Raw genomic sequence first — 22,196 nt, 5'->3', positions numbered from 1 at the left:
CTCATAATTCTGGAAAGTACTTTGGCAGTGTGTATCATCAGTTTTAACATTTTCAGAGTAATAAATGAGGCTAGCTCTACCAGATTTTAAGATAAAAACTTAATGAACAGTTGATATTAAAGTTTAGGTTAGGTCAAAAGATCAATTGAATGGATTGGAGTCATCCAAAATGGACCCCTATTCCTTATACAGAAGGAGATTTAGAATCTGAAAAGTGAGGAAAAGAAGGATTATTTAGTAAGTGATGTTGGACAGTTGGATAAGGAGAGTAAATATGATCAGAATCATGTGGGAAAAAATAGCACACCCATTTGTGCATGCATATTGAATGTCAGCCAGTGGCTGCCTGGAGACTGAGAATAAGAGACTGAAGATGAGATTCCTTGGATTTATGCATTTCACTTTACCCTGTGTCATTTGTTCTCAGCATATCATGACTTTTGTAATAAAAAGGGGAGAAGAGGTTCATATCCATTAACTTAGCAATTTCAATTCCAAAACTCTATCTTAAGGAAATAATCCAAGACAGGAACAAAAGTTTATGAGCAATAAGGCTTATTAATTACAGTGTCATTTATAATGTCAAATATTGGAAACCAAAATGTTCAGTGACACAAGACTAACTAAATTACTGTAAATCCATGTCATAGAATCTTAGTCAGTAAACATATTTTCAAAGATTTTTAATGACATGGAAGAAATCTCACATTATTGGGTTGAGTGAGGAAAATGCAAGATATAAAGTAATTCTTCTAATTATGTAAAAAAACTTCTCATGTATATAAAGTCCTATTACAATATATGTTTAAAGTGTTTATCTCTGGGTTCTAAGATTATGGATGATACATAATTTGTTCTTTAAACTTTTTCTGATTTTTGTAATTTTTTTGTAATTAATATCACAATCAATATTACTCTTCCATTAGAAAAAAAATAAGCTAGGGAACCTTGAGTTTGGAGTCTATCTAGAAGTTCCAGTCAGGTTGTAGAGTTCAGCTTAAAGTAATTCCTTCTAGTATCAGTCACCCAAACATCACAAACATCCCATACTTAAGATTTAAACTTAGATTTAAAGAGAAAAGAAACAAACTTCAAAAAGCAGAAGGAAGACACGGATTCAGGGAAAAGTATGGAAACATTGGATGGAAGAAGAAGTTGACAGTAATTTGGAGAGGACAGCCACAGAGTTAAGACTTCCCACCAAGTACAAAGTATGTTTTACTTATTATCAAGGAGACTTAGAAGGAAATATTGATTGTAGAAAGCCAAATACACTGCCTGTTAAAACTCCTAAACATGAATAAGGAACAAGAACACTAAGGAAGCTTTAAGAGCTAACTCATATAATCGGAACAAAGACTCAGAGATAATGTAGATAAACCTCCTCAGTAAATTCAAATCCCAAGTGAGTTACACAATCATGATAATAAAGTAAAGAAGAATGAACCCTCTGGAAAACAGATAACAGAACAATGGGGCTACCACAGGACACAGAAACATCCTGCAAATTAAACAGAAACAAACATATAGAAAGGAAAAATCAACAAAAAATATATTTTATATTATATATATTATAAATGGATTTTTAAATATACATGTACTAAGATTCATTAAATGAATTTTGAAGCCATTCAGTCATAAAGACTTCCAGTTAACAGCAAACCCACCAAAATATCTTACAGCATATAACCTGTCAGATTAGTAAACATTTAAAATAGAAGGATTTTCCATATTACACTTACCTGTTTACAGCCTCTGTGATCTAAGGGTAAGATCTGCATTGTCATCTTTAAGTTCCCAGCTCAGTGCCAGGTACATTATTAAGTTAATAAAATAATAGTTACTTAAAGGTAGGTGACATATGCTGAAGAATAAGGGGAGAATGAGTAGTAGGGGGAGGAGGAAGAAATGAAAAGGAAGGGGAGGGAGAAGGGGAGGGGAGGAAAAACAGAAAAGTGGAAAGTACATTCTGCCTCAAAGTGTGGATTTTTATCACTAAGCCAAATGTTCTTACCTTGATACAGTTTCATGACTCAAATTTTAAGTCAAAAAAAAAAAAAAATTTTAAGTCAGAGGAAGTGAGATTCAAGCCTGCCTCCATTTGCTCTCTGCTTGATCTTAGACAAAATTGTCTCTAAGCCTCTCTTACCTCAGCTATAAAATTGAATTTGATTCTGGGGTTAACGTTATAAATATAGTCCAGAATACAATGTTTTTAAAAACAGTTCTAATTAGAAGGAGCAGAAAAATAGACTTATCCTAGCTAGAGGTAGGAATTCAACTTATATAACCAGTGAATCAAAATAAAACATTTAACCATGATTTGTTAGAAGTTAAACTATTTAAAACATTCTTGAAACCAAATAGCAAAAGAAATGTTAACAGAACATGAGACTTGACAAATGTCACAAAAACCTTACTATTTCTACATACAAAGAATTGCTGCAAAAATCAATAGCTAAATACATTCAATAAGGGAGTAAAAGGAATTGCAAATTATATATAAGAAATTAACATTTCTGATGTTAATAGAACTTAACATCATATATGCAGATGATATCACTCTAATGGCAGGAGTGAAAAGGAACTAAAGAGCCTCTTTGATGAGGATGAAAGAGAGTGAAAAAGCTGGCTTAAAACTCAACATTCAAAAACTAGGATCATGGCATCCGGTCCTATCACTTCATGGCAAACAGATAGAGAAACAGTGCAAACAGTGACAGATTTTATCTTCTTGGCTCCAAAATCACTGTGGATGGTGACTGCAGCCATGAAATTAAAAGACACTTGCTCCTTGGCAGGAAAGCTATGACAAACTTAGTGTATTAAAAAGCAAAAACATCACTTTACTAACAAAGGTCCATACAGTCAAAGCTATGGTTTTTCCAGTAGTCATGTACAGATGTGAGAGACCATAAAGAAGGCTGAACGCTGAAGAACTGATGCTTTTGAACTATGGTGTTGGAGAAGATGCTTGAGAGTCCCTTGGACAGCAAGGAGATCAAACCAGTCAATCCTAAAGGAAACCAACCCTGCATATTCATTGGAAGGACTAATGCTGAAGCTCCAGTACTTGGATCACTTGATGTGAACAGCCAACTCATTGGAAAAAAATTTGATGCTGGGAAAGATTGAAGGCAAAATGTTCTAGAAGAGGGCAGCAAAGGATGAGATGGTTAAATAGCATCACTGACTCAATGGACGTGAGTGTGAGCAAACTCCAAGAGATAGTGAAGGACAGGGAAGCCTCAAGTGCTTCAATTCATGGTGTCACAAAGAGTTGGATATGACTTAGCAACTGAACAACAACAAAAGTCTTTGAACAAAGTACCGTCCTAACAGGATTAAAGAAATACAAATTAAAACATTGTTCAGGTACATGACAGATTACTTGCATTGACAGTCATTAAAAGCATCCCTGTAGCCCTGTCGAACATGGCCTTTTGCCCCACGGTTCCCATCTCTTGACACACTTGAGCCTGGACTGGGACACGTGGCTTGTTTTTGGACAATGGAACAACAAACTCGACACAAAGAGAGGCTTTAAAACATGATCCTCTTCTAGACAACTGCCATCACCGTGAGAGTATGCCCAGGCTGGTCTGCTGTAGGATGTGGGAGATAAGGGCCTTCCCTTACGGAACCTTCCTATCCATGGTCCTCTAGATTAGTCAGTTCCCAGCACCCAGCCATTTGACCACAGATGCTTGAGTGAGCCCAGCCAGGATCAGTGGAATGTGGTCCAGGTCATTCAAACTGGCCTATGAACAACTACAGTGTCATGGGATTAATACATGATTGGGTTACTTTTTGGCTTGGCCTTTAAAAAACAACTTTATTGAGGGATAACTGACAAACTGCAAATTTACAGCGCACAATTTGACAAGTTTTAACATGCATATACACCCATGAAACCACCACCACAATCAAAATAATGAGCATGTCCATCAGCTGCAAAAAGTGTCTCTAGCCTCTTCATATTCACTCCCTCCTATCTCTCCCTACACCTCTCTCTCACCCCCCAGCACCTATGCCTGTCCCTAGGCAACCACTGATCTGCTTTCTATCACCATAGATCGGTTTGCATTTTCTGGAATTTTATATAAACAGAATCATACATACAGTATGTAATTTTTGTCTGGTTTCTTTTACTCAGCATAATTATTTTGACATTTATCTGTCTTGTGTGTATCAATATTTCATTCTTTTTATATTAGCTAATATATTAGAGAAAGCTGCAGTTGTACAGAAAAAAATGAGCTGTAGCTCTAAAGAGTTCTCATATACTCCCCTCTCTTCTATGTCCTCATTCTCCCTTATTAGTGTGGTACATTTGATGTACATTGATGAATCAATATTGATCCATTATTCTACATTAAGATTCACTCTTCGTGTTGTCAACAAAGGTCTGTATAGTCAAGGGTATGGTTTTTCCAGTGGTCATGTATGGATGTGAGAGTTGGACTATAAAGAAAGCTGAGCGCCAAAGAACTGATACTTTTGAACTGTGGTGTTGGAGAAGACTCTTGAGAGTCCCTTGGACAGTAAGGAGATCCAACCAGTCCATCTTAAAGGAAATTAGTCCTGGGTGTTCACTGGTAGAACTGATGCTGAAGCTGAAACTCCAATACTTTGGTCACCTGATGAGTTGGCTCATTGGAAAAGACCTGATGCTGGGAAAGATTGAGGGCAGGAGGAGAAAGGGACGACAAAGAATGAGATGGTTGGATGGCATCACTCACTCGATGGACTAAGTTTGGGTGGACTCTAGGAGTTGGTAATGGACAGGGAGGCCTGGCAAGCTGAGGTTCATGGGGTCGCAAAGGGTCGGACATGACTGAGTGACTGAACTGAACGAACTTCATGTTGTACACGTTGTACAGTTCTAAGAGTTTTGACAAATGCACAGTTACACATCACAATTACAGCATCAGATGAAATTGTTTCACTTTCTCAAAAATACCCTGTGCTTGAAGCATATTTCATGAATATGTGACATATTCATCCCTCCATCCCCCTGAACCGCTGGCAACTACCAATATTTTTACTGTGTCTAGGGCTTTGCCTTTTCCAGAATGCCATATAGATAAAATAATACCTTATAAGTCTTTTCAGACTAGCTGTTTTCACTTAGTAAGTCCCAGATGTCCAAGCTGGTTTTAGAAAAGGCAGAGGAACCAGAGATCAAATTGCCAACATCTGCTGGATCATCAAAAAAGCAAGAGAGTTCCAGAAAAAACATCTATTTTCTGCTTTATTGACTATGCCAAAGCCTTTGACTGTGTGGATCACAATAAACTGTGGAAAATTCTGAAAGAGATGGGAATACCAGACCACCTGACCTGCCTCTTGAGAAACCTATATGCAGGTCAGGAAGCAACATTTAGAACTGGACATGGAACAACAGACTGGTTCCAAATAGGAAAAGGAGTACGTCAAGGCTGTATATTATCACCCTGCTTATTTAAGTTATATGCAGAGTACATCATGAGAAACGCTGAGCTGGAAGAAGCACAAGCTGGAATCAAGACTGCCGGGAGAAATATCAAAGACCTCAGCTATGCAGATGACACCACCCTTATGGCAGAAAGTGAAGAGGAACTCAAAAGCCTCTTGATGAAAGTGAAAGAGGAGAGTGAAAAAGTTGGCTTAAAGCTCAACATTCAGAAAACTAAGATCATGGCATCTGGTCCCATCACTTCATGGGAAATAGATGGGGAAACATTGGAAACAATGTCAGACTTTATCTTTTTGGGGGGTCCAAAATCACTGCAGATGGTGATTGTAGCCATGAAATTAAAAGACGCTTACTCCTTGGAAAAAAAGTTATGACCAACCTAGATAGTATATTGAAAAGCAGAGACATTACTTTGTCAACAAAGGTCCATCTAGTCAAGGCTATGGTTTTTCCAGTGGTCATGTATGGATGTGAGAGTTGGACTGTGAAGAAGGCTGAGCGCCGAAGAATTGATGCTTTTGAACTGTGGTGTTGGAGAAGACTCTTGAGAGTCCCTTGGACTGCAAGGAGATCCAAGCAGTCCATTCTGAAGGAGATCAGCCCTGGGATTTCTTTGGCGGGAATGATGCTAAAGCTGAAACTCCAGTACTTTGGCCACCTCATGAGAAGAGTTGACTCATTGGAAAAGACTGATGCTGGGAGGGATTGGGGGCAGAAAAAGGGGACGACAGAGGATGAGATGGCTGGATGGCATCACTGACTCAATGGATATGAGTCTGAGTGAACTCTGGGAGTTGGTGATGGACAGGGAGGCCTGGCATGCTGCGATTCATGGGGTCGCAAAGAGTTGGACACGACTGAGCGATTGAAGTGAACTGAAGTGCATTTAAGTTGCCCTTATGTCTTTTTGTGGCTTACTCATTTCTTTTCAGTGCCAAATAATATTCCATTGTCTGGATGTACCACAGTTTATCCATTTACCTATTGAAGGACATATTAGTTGCTTCTAAGTTTTGGCAATTATACGGCCTCTATAAACCATCATGTGCAGGATTTTGTGTGGACACAAGTATTCAACTTTTTGGTCAATACCAAGGAGTGTGATTGCTGGATTTTGTGCTAAGACTCTGTTTTGCAAGAAACTGCCAGACTGTCTTCCAAAGTGACTGTGTCATTTTGCATTCCCACCAGCAATTAATAAGAGTTCCTTCTTGATACACATGTTTGCTAATATTTATAGTAGTCAGTGTTTTGGACATAAGCCATTCTGAGAACAGTGGTATCCCATTTTTTAGTTAATTCTTTTATCATGGAGTAGTATTCCATTATGAATATACAATATATGTTGATAACTGAACATTTGGGGGTTTCCCCCTTTTTTACTATTATAAATAAAACTGTTGTGAACAATCATGCACAAGTCTTTGTAAGGATATAGTTTTCTTTTCTCTTGGGTACAGACAGATGGAGCATATGGAAGGTGTACACTGTATATGTTTAACCTTTTAAAAAACTGCCAAACTATTTCAGAAAGTGCTTATACCATCTTCATTACCTTCAGCAGCATTTGAGGCTCTAGTTCTTTCACATCTTTCCCAGCACTTGCTATGTTCAGTCTTTAATTTTTGTGATTCTCGTTTTTGTAGGTAGTGGTATTTTATTGCAGTGAATTTGCACATTTCTTTTGACTAGTTTTGCTGAGTGTCTCTTCAGCCTTTTTTTGCCACCCTTGTATCTTTCTGGTGCAGTTGACGCTGGCTAAGGGGTCAACTAGAGGGTCTCAGTTCTCTCCACAGGGATCTTTCCATGGCATCTCTCCACACTGGCTACTTTGGGCTTCCTCATAGCATTCCGGCTTGGTCCCAAATGTGAGTGCCCCAAATGAATAAACAAAGCAAGGCAGAAACTGTATCCTTTTTGTGACCAAGCCTTAGAAGTCATATAGCATCTTTTTGACTGTACTTGATGTACGAAGGCCAGAGTCCATGTGAGAAGTTACGGAGTAAAGGATATACAGGGAAGCCATTATTTGGACTTTTAGTACAATTACTCTAACACACACACCTTCACAATACTTTTTAAAATTGCAGTTAAAAATACACATAAGATACCATATTAACTATTTTTAAGTGTACAGTTCTCTAGAGTCAAGTATATTCATACTGGTGTGGCACCGACCACTAGAACTTTTTCATCTTGCAAATGTGAAACTTGATACCCATTAAACCAGATTTTTCTCCTTACCACGAGACCTCAGTAACTGCCACTCTACTTTGTTTCCATGAATTTGACTATTTTAGATAAAAATCATACAATCTTTGACTTTTTGTGACCTCATTTAGCATAATGTTCTCAAGGTTCATCCATGGTGTAGCATGTGAAAGAACTTCATTCCTTTTTAAGACTAAATGTTATTCCACTGTATGTATATACCACATTTGTTTATTCATTCATCTGTCAGACATCTGGGTTGCTTCCATCCTTCAGATATTGTGAATAATGATGCCATGAACGTGGTTGTGCAAAAGTATCTTCAAGACCCTGCTTTTAATTCTTGCGGATGTACACCCACAAGTGGGATTATATGGTAGTTCAATTTTTAATCTCTTGAGGAACCACCTTACTGTTTTCCTTTCCCTAGCGGTTTTACCATTTTACATTCCCACCAACAGTGCACAAGGGTTCCAATGGGTTCCAGTTTTTCCATATGCTTGCTAACACTGATTATTTTCTGTATTTTATTATTTTAAAGTGGCCATCCTGATGAGTGTGAGGTCGCACATCACTGTGGTTTGGATCTGCATTTCCCTGATGATGAGTAACATGAGCATCTTTTATGTACTTGTTGACCATGTACATCTTTGGAGGAATGTCTATTCAACTCTTTTGCTCATTTTAACAATTAGGTTATGTGACTTTTTTTGTTGAGTTGTAACAGCACTTTGATTTGTATTTCCAACAGGCACTTACAGCACCAGGTGCAGCCCTAAATTGGCTACGTCCACCTGATGAGAGGCAGGTGTTTCCGTGTATCTCAGACCCAAGTTTGTGATACTCACAGCTTGGCGATTTCTGTGGCTGTTGTCAACCCAGAAGTCACTGCTTTTGTTTTAAAATATGTATGTATTTCTTCGGCTGCATCAGGTCTCAGCTGAGGCACATGGGATCTTTGATGTGGCATGCAAGCTTAGTCACCCTGTGGCATGTGGGATCTTAGTTCCCTGAACAGGGATTGAAACTGCATCCCCTGCATTGAAAGATTCTTAACCACTGGACCACAAGGGAAGTCCCCATAGCCACAGTTAGTCACACTTCACCACTGTGCCTTCTTGGTGGCCAAATATTACAAAATAAAACAACACACACCAACAAGCATAATTAGGTCCTTCCGTGACATCACTGGCCAACAATGTAATTTACTTCACAGTGTAATGGGCTGATTTATAAAGTGTTTTAACCTTGGAATGTCTCAATTCTTTACTGCTTGAAGACTTTGTTTTCCAAAACAGTCCAGAATCATAAAAGAAACAGTAATATATAATATCTGGCCTTTAACAAAGTTCTATTGAAAAAGAGCACCCAACAGCTAAATGCCAACTTACCTACCCTGTGACCAGTATGTCAAATACAGATACACTGAGCTGTTCTGGAAAACTTGTAACTATCAGCATTGATAGACATTGTACTGCCACGAATAGTCTCACTGTAAATTCAAAGAGTGTGACTCACATGCTACTTTTAAAATGCTACAGTCTTCTGAGAACACTGCGAGTTTGAACTTCATTGGGACACAAACGTCATTTTCTGTAATGTACTGCCACGGAAATGTGGTCCTTGGATGTTAAGCGAATTCTTCAATTCCCAGGTCAGACCCAGTATTCCTGGGGGAGGCTTTATGATTCCCTGACCTTTAATGGACACACTCTCAGCAAGGCTTGCCTCAAAGCCCAGAAACATTCAGAATGGTTTGGGTGCTGGGTTGGGGTCTCTGTGAACATGTATCAGAGGAACAAGTGCCAATATAGGCAGAAAAAACACTAAACATGTCATACTTTTGGGAAAGTGCTTTACCCACATCAAGCCATGTACATAAAACCACTGTGAATATATCTTTAAAGTGAAGCCCACTCATACTACACAATCTGTCAGACCATTAATTTTCTCAAAACTCTCAAATGGCAACTTGAAAGCTATCAATGTTTGCTCATTATAAAGAGAATCAACTCCAAATATCTCAGCCTAGAGGTCCAAGCTACAGTCTACACACTTATTACATTTCTAAACTTAATTCTCTTAGTATCCCCAAACCAAGCTCTCTAGTCCCATCAGCCACACTCACTGTCTTCTCCTCATTGTCAACTAGGGACACCTGTTCAGGACATTTGTTCCCACCTCTCTTACAGGCCCTGCTTCATCCGCCTTCCGCTACTCCCATGGACACTCTTCTAGCCCTTGCAGAATTCCTGACTGTGTTATTCATTTGTATATCCATCCTTATAAGGGCAGTTACTTTAATATAGGATTTTATTTGGATTTCCCACCTAAAACGGAGAGCTGTACCTATTAACAAAGTGAAAAGTCCAGGGTTTGGCCCATGGTCAACATTCAGAATCTTGTGTGTGTGGAGGGGGAGGACCTTGGAGATCCCCTCCAGCAAGACTTCTCAAACTTTAATCTGCATACGAATCTCCCGGAGATCTTGTTAAAATGTAGATTCTGATTTGTTAGATTTTTGGTGAAGCCTGAGATTCTGCATTTCTAACCACCTGCCAGATAATGCCAGTGCTGTGGTACCTGGACCACAAGTGCTTGAGGTTGTGATGGTGCACATAAATGAGTGGAGGAGGCAGGGTGGGGCTCAACAGGAAGGTGGGCATGGTACTACTGTATAGCACAGAGAACTATATTTAATATCCTATGATAAACCGTAATGGAATATCAAAAGAAAAAAAATATATAACTGAATCACTTTGCTTTTCAGCACTAATTAACACTTCAATTAAAAAAAATAAAGTGAGGGGATGGTGAATGGTGGCAAACCAGGAGACTCAAGCCCTGCCTAAGGGACAGCAGCCACTCTAAGCTTCATGGTCTTGGTAAGTGCATTCAGCCTCTTTGAATGGATCTCAGCTGTTTCATCTGTTACACTTGCTTCATAGTGTTGTTATAAATAAAATACATTTAAATTGTAAAATTTATTTTAAATACAAATAAAACTTAATTAAAGTTTTAAATTTAATTAAATAGCATATACAAACTACCTACCAGTGATAACAGGCTTGCTTTACAAAGGCTGGTCAGCTTTCTTCTCAGCAAAGAGATTTGCAGAGTGAGGCCTATGTCACTGATAAAAGTTGCTATTGTTAACATTATAATAATAACCATTACTATTAAGTATTAGGTCAATGGGGTCTACTCACTACATTTACAGAACTGAAAGGAACTTCTTATTCTTCACAAGCATGACCTGCTTAGAGATAATTTCTCTATCCTCAGTTATTCCAAGAGGCAACTGGAAAGTTATCTCACTAAACATAAATATTCTAATATTCAAAAGTATTAATACAAAAATTAATAATAGTTCTCTCTCATAGTAAACACTGACTAGAAGCAGCAGAGCTTCTGCTTTATAAAGCAGAGCTTTATAATAATATAAACCATCACATCCTTGTTTCTGTTTCTTCTGTTTTCCCTTTAAAAATATTTCTAACTTGAATGATAAGACCACGAGGACCAGGACTTCTAGTTCTTCCAAGTTCTGCATAATTATAGTATTTCTACTTGAATCATAATTGATCATCTGTTAATCCTTCATCAGTAACTCTGCTTTAAACTGGGGGAAATGATCTAAATACAGGGAGCAACACAAAGTGTTAGGTTATAGTCATCAATGTTAGTCAGGTCCTTATCTACTCCTTACAAACAAGAGTGAAAAATTGTGGAACTAAATCTTCAACAGGCGTGAATTTTCTTTGTTGCACTGTTTTAGCAAGAAGAGTGGTCATCTTTGGTTACTGGCTAAATATATAAAAAACATAATCTTATACATAGAAAGGGGAACAAAAATAAAAGTAAAACCTACTCTCTGAAATCTACATTTGTAACTTTACCAAGCAAAGTCCTAATCACATTCATGAAGTATTTTGTAAGCTAGCTCGGACAAGTATCTTCATATTTTCTAGATATTATACACTTTTGTACACAGTTAATCACACAGAGTTGCAGAACACGCATACCTCGACTTTCTGATGTGGAGCCTCCCTAAATGAACACTTTATTCCTGTTATTTTCTATAGGGGAAGAAAAATATCTTTCCCCTCTATCCTTTTAAGTTCTTGACTGAGACCCCCGTAACAAAACACAAAGGAACATGAAAAAAAGCATACAAATTCATTGAACATAAGCTTTGTGTGTCACAAGAGACTTAGTAAGGAAATGAAAACTTAAAGAAAGTTAAGCCCGTGTGTTTTTACACTAAGCTTGATGCAGGGTGGAAAGATAGAATAGACCAAAGGGTATGAGGTAAGCGTAGGAATCTGGAGAAACTTAGCAAAGCTAACATTTGGAGTCTTCTCCATGTCCCGTTGTTTTCAGACAGAGATGTTCCTTTCCTCCTGGCATAGAGAGGGCATAAATCTCTCACAAGATTTTTTTATGACCTGTTTTATTTTTTTATGACCTGCTTCAGAGAAGTTCAGAGTATCCTTCCTGCACATGCCATTTCTCAAGTTCCTTCAGCTTTAAACGTTCAATATATCAAGGCACCATATTTTGGGGTACCATGTCCTGAACTCCACTGCTATAATTATTATTTCTTTTCCCTGAAGCACCTAAGTTTATTTGAGTCTGTGACTGGTTTGTCAAAACAAATAGATTTGCTTTGGCGGGGTGTTTATGATCTCCAATGAAGGTCAGCAAACTTTGTCCCAGGTCAAATCCAGAACTATATATGTTTTTATAAATGAAGTTTTATTTGAATACATCCATCAGCACTTGTTATCTGTGGTGCCTTGCCAAAACAGAAGAATTGAGAGATGGAGACTATTTGGTCCTCAAAGCCTAAAATATTTACTCTCTGGCCCTTTATAGACAGTTTGCCAACCCTGGACCTACAGAATAAAGAATAACAACTAAAGATGTTAAAGGGTTTTTATTTTTAAAAGGTATCACTCCAAAAGTCTCAAGGATGCCAGCCTAAGCCTATATACCTTTTTGCCAGACAGGCAATAGTCTTACTTTAAAAAGTAGAATTCCATTTTCCTAAGCTTGAGGAAACATCAAAGTGAAAGTCATACTTAAAATGGAGTAATTATGGAGTAATTGCTCTTTATATGTAGTAAATGAAATTGGTTTTGGTTTGAGGAGTATCGTATTAGTGAGGATGCCATGCAAAAGAGACAGTTCTAAAAGGTTACTAAACTGTGGCTTTTGAGGAAAACAACTATGGCCATCTTCTAGAGCTGGATTTCAATAAAAATTTTACTTACTCTTACAAAATTTTAAAGTTATGTTTTATTAGTAAGTCTTCCTGATTTTCGGCAGGTGGGAGAGGGTAGCAAATGGGATTATATAACAAAGTGGACTTGATCAATTTATATCCATGTCATGTAATTCAGTCCCTTTAAATAGATTACTTAGCAAAGCTTCCTGATCATCCAACCCCATCAGCCCAGCAGTTGCTCAAGAAAACCATCAAGTAACTAAACAAACAATAAATTCATACATACATACAGATATTAAACAAATACATAAATGGTAAATCCCTGGTGCTATTTACCCTAAGCAGGTCACATAGAGGAGCCCATGTGAAAAGTAACTCAGGGCACAAAATTTGGACTACTCTTCTCTTGTGAATTTTATCTCAAGTTCATGTCTTTGGAAATATGTAAAAATTAAAATTATTAAATGCAAAACAGATTTGAAAGAATACCCGTAAACCCAAACTTACATTAACACATTGAGAATACCCATAAACCCAAACTTACCTTAACACATTTTGATTCTTTTTATTATTACTTTTTTCTTTTAGCCAGATGAATGAGATATAAAATGCATACTTACCACTTTCAGGTGTATGATTGGATGAGTTCTGACAAATGTACACAGTTATGTAGTTATGTAATCACCACCACAATCATGATACCGAACAGCTCCATTACTCCCCAAAGTTCCATTACTCCCCTTAGCCCCTGGCAACAATCAATCTGCTGTCTCTAAATTTTGCCTTTTCACAAACTGCAGATAAATGAAATCAGTCTTTTGTGTCTTCTTTCAATTAGCATAATGCTTTTGAGCTTCACTCCTGTTGTTGCTTGAATTAGTAATTTGTTCCTCTTATTGCTAATTAGCATTCATTGTATGGATGTGGTTTATCCTTTTACCAGCTGAACTTCTGAGGTGTTTTCAATTTTGGACTATAATACAGCTTATGAACATTTATGTAGTTTTCTGTGTGGATATGTTTTCATTTCTCTTGGGTATATACTTAGGAGTGGAATTGCTGAGTCACAAGGTTAGTATAATATTTAAGTTTATGAGAAATTGCCAAACTGTCATCTGAGGTCCTTGGACCTTAACCTTTCCATGAGCAATGCGTGTGTTCCATTTGCTCCCCATTATCGCTATTGGCAATTCCCATCTTTTTAATTACAGTCATTCTACTGAGTTGTGGTGGTATTACCATTTGCACTTCCTGAATGAGTAATAACTGGAGAAGGAAATGGCAACCCACTCCAGTATTCTTGCCTGGAGAATCTCAAGGAGGGAGGAGCCTGGTAGGCTACAGTCCACGGGGTCGCAGAGTCAGACACGACTGAGCGACTTCATTCTACTGTGTTGTGGTGGTATTACCATTTGCACTTCCTGAATGACTAATAACAACTTGGATCACTGGTGCTTATTTGTTATTCATATGTTTTCCTTGATAAAACCCTTATTTAGTTTTTCAACATTTTAACCTGTTTTTAAAAGTGGTCTATTATAAACAGCAATCCTTAGGCAAGATGTGTTTTGTCTAAGGCTTATCTTTCCATTTTCAACAGTGTCTCTCTCTGGAAGTGCAGATGTTATTCTAATCTGAGCTTTGCTGAACCCAATTTTCCTTCAGTGTCTTGGTCTAGAAATTTGTTTTAGTTCTTACAGTTAAGTCTGTGTTTCAAGTTAATTTTTGTGTGACACAGAGGAATAAAGGTTGATTAAAAATATATATATATACAGTTATGTTTGTTCCAGAATTATTTGTGGAAGTGACTTTCCTTTTTCCCATCAAATTACTGTCAGTTTTGTGAAAAATTAAGTTACCATATAGGTGTTTCATAATCACACAGTCTATTTTTGGATTCTTTATTGTGTCCAGTTCAGTTGCTCAGTCCTGTCCAATTCTGCCACCCCAGGGACTGCAATACGTCAGCCTTCCCTGTCCATCACCCAACTCCTGGAACTTGCTCAAACTCATGTCCATCAAGTCAGTGATGACATCCAACCATCCTCTGTCGTCCCCTTCTCCTCCTGACTTCAATCTTGCCCAGCGTCAGGGTCTTTTCAAATGAGTCAATTCTTCACATGAGGTGGCGAAAGTATTGGAGTTTCAGTTTCAGCAACAGTCCTTCCAATGAATATTCAGGACTGATTTCCTTTAGGATTGACTGGTTGGATCTCCTTTCTGTCCATGGGACTCTCAAGAGTCTTCTCCAACACCACAGCTCAAAAGCATCAATTCTTTGGTGCTCAGCTTTTAGTCTAACTCTGACATCCATACAAGACTACTGGAAAAACCATAGCTTTGACTATACCGACCTTTGTGGGCAAAGAAATGTCTCTGCTTTTTAATATGCTGTCTAGGTTGGTCATAACTTTTCCTCCAAGGAGTAAGCGACTTTTAATTTCATGGCTGCAGTCACCATCTGCAGTCATTTTGGAGCCCAGGAATTTTTGGAGCCCAAGAAAATAAAGTCTGTCACTGTTTCCATTGTTTCCAGCAGATTATGAATACACCTTGATACCAAAAGCATGTTAACTATGTTAACTTTATAGTAATTCTTGCAATCAGGCATATATCCTCCAATATAATCTTTTTATCAAAGCTGTTTTGACTATTTAAGGTCCAATTGCATTTATATATGAATTTTAGACTCACCTTGTTAATTTCTACCCCAAATGGCTGCTAAGTACTTTGATTAGGGTTTCACTTAATCTAGGTCAGTTTAATTTTAATTGACATGTTAATCATATTAAGGGCTACCCAGGTGGATCAGTGGTAAAGAATACACCTGCCAATGCACCAGACCCAGGTTCGATCCCTGGGTCAGGAAGGTCCTCTGGAAAAGGGCATGGCAACAAACTCCAGTATTCTTGAATGGAGAATCCCATGGACAGAGGAGCCTGGCGGGCTACAATCCATGGGTCACCGAGTCAGACATGACTGAGTTACTAAACCACCAGTGCATTAAACCTTTCATCCAAGAACGTGGTCTCTCTCTCCATTTATTTAGGTTTTCTTTCTCTCAGAATGGTTTGTTTTCCATGTTCAGGTCTTACACATACTTCACAAAATGTATCTCATGGTCTTTGATGCTATGGTGTTATTTTTTAATTTCGTTTGTTCCTGGTATATAAAAATATTTTGGTACATTGACATTACATCCTGTTGACGACCTTGCTAAGCTTATTTGAGTTGGAGAAGGCAATGGCACCCCACTCCAGTACTCTTGCCTGGGAAATCCCATGGACGGAGGAGCCTGGTAGGCTGCAGTCCATGGGGTCGCTAAGAGTCGGGCACGACTGAGCGACTTCACTTTCACTTTCATGCATTGGAGAAGGCAATGGCATCCCACTCCAGTATTCTTGCCTAGAGAATCCCAGGGATGGGGGAGCCTGGTAGGCTGCCGTCTATGGGGTCGCACAGAGTTGGACATGACTGAAGTGACTTAGCAGCAGCAGCATCTTATAGTTTATCATCTTCTACTTACACAAAGACAGTTATATGTATCTTTCCAATTTGTTTTTCTTTGTTGTTCTGTTGCACTGGCTAAAACCTCCAAACAGTATTGAATATAAGTGTTTAGATCAGACATTCTTGCCTTATTTGGTGTATTAGAGGCAAAGTATTCAGTTTTTTACTGTTAAATATGGTATTAGTTACTCTTTATCAGGCTGAGCAAATTCCCTTTTATTTGTAGGTTGCTGAGAACTTCTACTAGGAATAGGTCTTGAATTTCGTCAAATGCTTTTTCTGAATGTAATGATATGGTTTTTCTATTTTACTCCCAGCATGGAATTACATTCATTTTCAAATGTTTCCTCTAAGGTATTAATTTCATTGGCATAAATCATTTCATAATACTCCTTTTTAAATGTCTGTAGGATTCATGCTGGTATCTCCCCCTTTATTTCAAACACTGATAATTTGTTTTTTACCTGATCAGCCTGGTTATAAGTTTAATCAACTTCTTTGATATTTACAGAGTCAACTTCTGATTTGCTTTTTTTGTTTTCTATTTCACTGACTTCTGTTCTTATTCTTCTTTTCTTGCACTTGTATTTACTTAAGTTGGAAAGTTAACTGAGACTCTACATTCTAATATATGTGTTTAAATCTATACATTTCCCTCTGAATACTGCCTTAGCTGTAGCCCACAATTTCTGTTAATGATTTTTATTTTCATTCTAGCCAAGATATTTTCTAATTTCTCTTATGATTTCTTTGGCATATGAATTATTTAAGTGTATTGTTATCTTTCTGTTGTTTACATTAATTCCACTGTGTCTGGAAAATAATGCTTTATATATAAAATTTCAATGCCCTTTAAATTTAAGGAGACTTTTAAGAAGCAGGGGTGCCTTTTCCTTGCTCACGGTCTACTTCTGCTGGTTGGACACAGATAACAAGGCCCTGGGTGATGATACAGCCACAAGATTAAAAATCTCAGACTTGAATCACTACATAGAAGAAAGAAGCACCCTCACCTGGAACACTCAACCTGGTAATACATGAGCAAGAAATAATCTATTTTTTGAACCATTACAGGTTTGGTTCTGTTTGTTATATTAGTTTAGCTTACCCTGAGATTCAAATGCTATCTTTTGAAGGTTCCCCTCTGCTTTCCATCTCCCTGAGTTTATCACAAAACACAGAGTCTATATTTCAGTTCATACTATCTAAAGCATACCCACCACATCTACTCAATATTTTCATGTGTTCCATTAATAGATAAAACCTTCATATGAATAAAAATAAATACATAGGAAGTTTACTGCACCAGCCAAGATTTTTTTGGAATAAATTTTTATTGAAGTATATAGCATGTGTACAGAAATGGGTGCCAAGAAACATACTATCTATACATACAATATATGTAACTCATATATCTGTAGAAATATATAAGGCTGTCTACACCTGGGGCATTTTTTTCCTGTTATTTCTTACTTGCTATTTTTGAAGCCCTGGTAATCGAGAAAGTCAAGAACAAGAGACAGAAGGGCACCCAAGATGTTATCCTAGAGAGGCTCTTGAACTCAAGGTTAGAAAGCCAAAGCTGGTCTTTTGCAATTACCTATACGCTGCTCAGTTCCTCTGCCACACTCTTACAGTGCTACCTTTCCCCATGTTTTAAGGGAACAAAGATATAAAACAGGGAAGAATATGAAGAGAGAAGTTACATCATTTCCTAGAACAAATATAAAGCTCCAGGGTTACTACTGGCCCATGTGGCATCTTTGATAAATTTTTAAAAGCTCTTTATAAAGGACTCCTTTTCTCAAGTCACCTGATAGATATTTGCTGTACTATAACCATACTGACTTTACTGGTAAGAACACCTTCCTTCCCCTTGCTGCGAAGCTGTGTAGGTAAGGCCCCAGTGTCTGTGATGTGAAGAGCATCTTCTGGATGTGGCCTGTTCTGTTCAGTTCACATGCTGCAGCTGGCCTCAGGCCAGGTTGTAATTTTGATTTTTTTTTAGATGCATAAAGGTTACTTTTAAAATACTTTTTAAATTGATGAATCATATATATACAGAATAAAAAGGGAGACGTAACTAAAAGCAATATAAAACAACAACAAAACAAGAACCACCAGTTTACACAGGAAAAAATGTAACAAGTTCAGAGTTTCAAAAACATATAAATGATGCAAGAAACACTATAAGCAAAAATAAATAAATTTGCTTGGGCCTATGGGAATAGGGTCAAAGTGAAAACACCAAATAAACTGAATTATACAGAAGTGATAAGGCCAATAAGAAACTGATTTCCTATTTTATGCTAATGGAAAACAAGAAAATGATCCTGGAAACCTAAGAATATTTCTAGGTGACCCACTGTAGTTATATAAAAGTGGGAAAGGGGGTACTGGCCTTATATTAGAAAGCGTGACAATCTTTCTGATTTTTATAAGAGGTAAAAGATGGCAACAACTTGACACTGATCCCAGGAAAGGCCCTAGAATAAAACCTTACTTACAATGATGTTTCTTAAGCCTTTTGGCAAGAAACATTGTTCACCAAGTATCAGCAGGTACTTCATGAACTTTGGAGGGCAGTTACTTGACTAACATTTGAGAAATGCAGGACTTCAGCAAGGAATGTAAGATCCATGATGCTCTCACAGACAAACCTGGAGAGAAACAGGCTGATAGATGAATCAGTAAATTGCTAAATTTTTTACCTAATGGATGCTGCTTAAAACATTGGTCAATTTATATCATATCAAAGAGAAGTTTCTTAGGTCATTGTCCTCAGACTTGTTTCATTCAATATTGAATGTTCAAGTTTCAAACTTTGGGGTGATGGGAAAGAGTAAGATAGTATATATATCTTAGATGATTCCCAAAACATTTCAAAAGGTTAATAAATCTAACACAAGAAAACTTAGAAAAAATGAAGGTCCTGCAAAGCAGGTTGAACAAAACACCAACTGCACAAGTACAGGATGGGGAAAGACTATTAACAGTAGTAAACATAATTAACCTCAAAGACTCATTTTCATGTGGATGTCAGAAAAGCTAGTTCATTGAGTGTTAAGTCGAAGAACAAAAGAGCAGTAACTAGAACAAAGGACCATGTTCTGCTACCTATATTGGTTCTGTTCTGGGTTGTATACTTTAAGCAAAAAAGAAAACTAGAGCCTTTGGAAAACTGAAGTTTGGATGGTAGAGACAACTGAAGCCACAATCTATCAGGGAAGTTAACAGAATTAGAAAAGATACTGCGAGTCACTGTAAGAGCTGTGCTTAAATGTTTGGCCCCAATGGGTTCATGAGACAAATGACAGGAAGAACCAACCAGGAGAGGCAGAGCTGCCCTCAAATGGAAGTAGATTCTGGCCCCTGGAGAACCCAATCAGAGCTTCTAAAGGCCTATCTGGTACATAGGGAATCAACTTGGAGACCTCATAAAAACATATTTAAAGATCTGTCCCGTTATAAAATTACTCTTTGAAGAACACACAGATGACAAGTCTTCAGGACTACTGTGTTAAAATGTTTGACGATATGAAATTACAAATCATTCAGTTTGCTTTATGGGTGTATTTCTCTCTCAAACTGACAGACACTGTTTGTGGGTTGCTCGCTGATGTGAAATTTCCCCAAGTTGTTAATCAGCATTGACATGCAAACTTTTGACGGTGAAAGGCATTTGACAAGTGCACTATATACACTAATACACTGTAATAGTGTGTACTCTATTACACATTCTTAACTGCCAGATTCATGTGTGTCCCATCCTGAAAAAGCCTTAAAAAATATTACATAAACAAACATTGGCTGTCAAGAATAATTTTACATAGCCAATCTTTCAGGTTTATTTAACTTATGGATCTATTTGTATAATTTAGGTTACTCAAAACCATTTGGAAATGTGTGGTACGAACTAACCAAGTTCAATTTTGTCTTAAAATTAATTAAAGGTATGTTTTACACTACACTACACAAAACCTCCAGGCATAACTACTGCACAGGATTCCCTGAAGTCCATTTCAACATTCATTCTCAGAGATCACACAAAATATGAATAAATGCATGTACTACATGAAAGAAATTTGCTATTTCACGTAACTACATCCTAGAATCATCAGGGACTGAGAAAGGAAACTTTTCCACGATTTTCCCTAAAGAAATTATTTACCATCTGTCAGCAATTTTTCTATATCACCTCCTAGGATATTTATATGAATTTTCTTGGAAAAGCAAGAATTAACCTTGGCATACCATTGTACCAAACCTGCTCTTTTCACTCTTGTAATACTTTTTTTGCACCTTTCAATCTCAGAGCAGAGATAAAATCTCTCGGAAAGGGAATGTACAGTTACTGTCCAGTCACTTACTACTCTCTGATTACATAAAAGTAAAGTAGCAAATGGAACTGTAATGAAGGTACAAAGGGGAGCTTACCTAGGCGAGGTACTGCTGTCCAAAGGTGCTCTCTTTGGGCCACTGGGAAAAGCATCTATGAGAAAGCACTTGAGCCAATTCCTTGTCTGATCAAGACATTCACTCCTTTCTATATTCCTAAACATAAGTCTCTGAAGTCACCAAAATTAAGCTAAAAAGCGTCTAATTTAAGGGATTTATTAAGATGTGTATGCATGTAGAACAAGCCAGTTACAAACCTACTTTCTTTTGCATTAGCTATTAACTCTGTACCTCATATGTCAAATGAGTTCTGGGCATCATAAAAGAGTCACAAGATGCTCTTACATAAACATTTAGAAATCCAGTAACTTCTGATTTAAATGGTGCTTTTAGGAGAGGGGAAACAATAATGATATTTATTAAATATAGCCTGCCTTTAACCATGGAAGTCTCCAGAATAAAAGCAAAAGTACTGCCAAGAAGCCACAGGTATTTATCACAAGGACAGAGAAAAATATGATTTTGAAAGCTACAGTGACAGTTCTCTGCCTTCATTAACGGGCTCTAAGATTACAGGTTAATAGCAGTATAAATACTATAATTACATAATGTTGGGTTCGTTTTTCTTTCAGGTTTACGAAAAACATTTTTGTTCTTGTACTTTTAAGGGCTTGTAAGGTCTGCCAGCCACTGCCTTTCTTGTCACCAGAGTTCTCAGCGGGTTTACAAGTGGACGTGCCCAAGACTGCCATCTGGTGGAAATGATAGAAATTGAAATGGTTTTTGTAAGTGATTAAAAATCAGTTGTCTAAGAAGGTACAAATTAAAAATAAATTGGAAGAAAAACAGTTCATTCACAATACAGTAAGAAATATAAAATACGGAATTAACTTAGTAAGTGTATAGAACATATGAAGAAAAAGATAAAAATTTTACTGGGGCACTAAGAAATATCTATGTAAAAAGATGTAGCACTAATTCTGGAATGGAACTCATCTCTGCTAGAAACCCCCAAATTAATCTACCACATAACAACTCAAAATTACAGGATTTTTATTTGGCAGTGAAATCTTGGCCAAATTATTAAAAAGGTCATCTGGAAGAATAAACGTTCAATTTTTATTTAAGTAAATTAAGAAGGGAGCACTCTCCCTATCAGACTAAAAAAAATAAAACAATGATAACTCAGATGACACACTGGTATACAATACAAAGCAATGAAATAGAATGTTCATAAAAATACAAGTATATACAAGAATATATCTGGTGGCTCAGACGGTAAAGCGTCTGCCTTCAATGCGGGAGAGACCCGGGTTTGATTCCTGGATCGGGAATATCCCCTGGAGAAGGAAATGGCAATCCAATCCAACACTCTTGCCTGGAAAATCC

The 22,196-nt window shown here is 37.4% G+C and overlaps 1 protein-coding gene across 1 annotated transcript in view; it reads right to left on the bottom strand.

The window, feature by feature from the left end:
* Positions 1 to 21,470: 21,470 nt before the first annotated feature.
* PPM1B (protein phosphatase, Mg2+/Mn2+ dependent 1B) overlaps positions 21,471 to 22,196 on the bottom strand; it is a 316,707-nt gene continuing 315,981 nt past the window's right edge. Inside the window, exon 7 of the mRNA XM_024998315.2 lies at positions 21,471 to 21,559. The gene's annotated coding sequence lies outside the window, so the exon portion shown is untranslated. The remainder of the gene's footprint in view (positions 21,560 to 22,196) is intronic.

This window comes from Bos taurus, chromosome 11 (genome assembly GCF_002263795.3).
Source record: "Bos taurus isolate L1 Dominette 01449 registration number 42190680 breed Hereford chromosome 11, ARS-UCD2.0, whole genome shotgun sequence".
Classification (NCBI taxonomy): Eukaryota; Metazoa; Chordata; class Mammalia; order Artiodactyla; family Bovidae; genus Bos; species Bos taurus.
Note: the sequence above shows the minus strand (reverse complement) of the source record. Positions and strands in the feature narration are given on the sequence as shown.